The sequence below is a fragment of the Opisthorchis viverrini genome (assembly GCF_000715545.1).
Source record: "Opisthorchis viverrini unplaced genomic scaffold opera_v5_21, whole genome shotgun sequence".
In the NCBI taxonomy this organism is placed as follows: Eukaryota; Metazoa; Platyhelminthes; class Trematoda; order Opisthorchiida; family Opisthorchiidae; genus Opisthorchis; species Opisthorchis viverrini.
Genome location: NW_008751677.1, coordinates 2,602,528 through 2,605,158, shown reverse-complemented (window position 1 = coordinate 2,605,158; position 2,631 = coordinate 2,602,528).

The following is a 2,631-nucleotide window of genomic DNA, read 5'->3' as shown; positions in this document are numbered from 1 at the left end:
CAAACTTACTTAGGAGTCTGGAATATCCTCATGCAATTAAAATGTGCGCGTATTTGGCGCCTGGATCCATATCATCGTGGAGGCATTTGTGATTTTTAGTAAATGTAGGAACTGTATGGAAACCTGTCACGCCAGCTTTGCCTTCGAAAAGGATACTTTTTTCGTCCCTCAAAGTTATTGTAGTTCCACGTTCCTACAGAACTCATCGTATTTAGACGCACGAATCTGCTTCATTCCCGGATGAAATTCAAGCACGGTCCTACATCGTTCGGGTAGTGGGACTCGCAATCAAGCATGGGGGTTGAACTAATAAATTTTAAGCCTGCCAGGCTGTAATCGTTTGTGTTTATCGTCAGCAATGCGGCATCATTTGGGAGACTTGAACATATCACAGTCATGCACTGAAACGTGATTGCCTGGGCCGAAAATTTCGTGGGGCGCTCCAAATTGGTGCCGAATAGAGCATTCTGAAGGCATCAAGTGAAGTTAGAATATTGTGTTTTTAATATCTATATGAATATAGTTAAATAAAACTGGGACCTACGCAAGCCCCCTTAACCAAACAGCACCCAAAATATTTAAACGTCCTCAGAAGAACGAGGCTAGGTTTCAGCTGTAAAGCCAGCCCCCGTTCGATGCCAAAATTCTGTTGTACTGTGCGACGCTTGCTACGGAAACTGTGGCGTGTGATGGTGCCAGTGGGAATGGGCCACATGTTGTTAGGTATCCAAGCGAACGTCAGTTTAGTGGCCGACGTCTTTCGTGCGTTCTGAGTAGACAACTTGGTTGGCGTACTCCAGGAGCGGTCTGACGTAGGCCCCATAGAGTATTTGGAAGTCCATGCGAGTAATACGGGAGAAGGTGCATCGGATCATCCGTAAAATGGCGAATGTCTTTTGGGCCGATTCCCCATTGTGCAGTGAGAAGGACAAGTTTGAGGAGACCCAGATGCCCAAATCCTTTTTGGCACCCATCCTCATGATGTTTTCTGGTCACTTTTCACCATGCATAACAAAGGCATTCGCTGAATCCCCTCCAAACGACATATGGACGCACTTTTCATCACTCAGAGGAGGGTGCCAGTCCAACGACCACTGCTTGGCAGCGTCTACATCCATTTGGGGGGCACTGGCATTGGAACTCCAGGATTTCAAGTCGTCCGCAAAAAGTAGACATGGACTTGCAGGAACATCTGGGGGGTGTTTGACGTAGATCAGATACAGGAGTGGTCCCAGGACGGCGCCTTGAAGAACTCCAATGGAGGCCGGCGCTGGAGAAGAGTAGGTCTTATACCGGTTGGGTACAAGTGAAGGAACGTAATGGAGCATGTCTAACTTTACGATAAGATAGGGATGCAGAGCCTACCATTGCTAATTAGTAGTCTCCGGCTTCCCAGATTAGCGTAGACCCGTTGAACCTACTGGCCTGATGGTCAATTGAACCTAACGAGGAATTACTGAGAGCGGTACGTTCGAAATCGGTTTCGTTTTTCCCTCGTGCAAATTCGTGAAAATGTTTTTCGTTGTTCAATGTATTTGCAGAGTACACACGAATTTTATTACTCTAACAAAACATTTGAGTGATAACCCTTTATATTTTGCATTTTACATCTTACATTTTACATCTAGTCCGAAACATGACGTCAATTCATACCGATCGCCCTCCGCATCCATTGGTAGACCACAATAGATGTGGGCGGAATGGCTGCCCGTCGAACGTCAAACGCGGCATGCAATGCCACGCCTGCAAGGCCTGGTGGCATTTCAAATGCACGGGTTTACAGGACGACCAAATAAGCCGACTAGCCAACTCTCCTGACCCGTTTGTCTGTGCCAGCTGCCTCTATGTCAAGGGTGCAATGCATACCGCAGCGAAGAGAAGAGTCCCCCGAAACGGTACCCAATCCCCAGTGCAGATGCCGAAAGACCACTGCCAGTGTTCCGCTTTAATCGGGATACTCGACGCGAAATTAGAGCGTCTTTCGAAGGCACTGGAGGACTCAGGCGCTAAGAATGCAGCGACCTGGGCGAAAGTCGACAAGGAACTTTCCTCGCTGAACCAATACCTCGCGATGTCCATACCGGGTCCCATGGCTGCGAAGAAAGTCATACAACTTTCTGACGCAGCTATAAAAACCGCCACAGCGTCTCTAGTGGACAGACGCCTAAGGGAAAACAGGCTGATAATCTGGGGATCGTTCTCCGGAAAAATCACGCCAGCGAAGCTGGCACAGTCGATCCTCAGCAAGCCTGATCAATCACTCCACGCAGAATGGCTACGCCAAGAGGGAAGTAAGCGAACCCTTGGACTTCTAGTTACTCTTTCTTCCCCGCCCGACGTACAGGCAATCTTGGAGCGGGCTGGCAGCATTCAAAAGGCCAACCCAATGATCAGGCGCCTATCTGAGAATCGTCCTCTAGACGCGCGCAAGCTTGGTCACAACAGGTCAGGAGTGGAAGCACGAAACAGGCTTCCACGGGCACTAAACCAGACGACCCCAAACTCATGACCAAGCCGATTGTGGTCATATCCCCCCTGTGCTCCCGAAAGCAGGCCGATGAAACCAGCGGTTCTCCGGACAGCAGTTTTTATTCGACCACCACAGGCCTCTCGCCCACCAAAGGCAGGGAC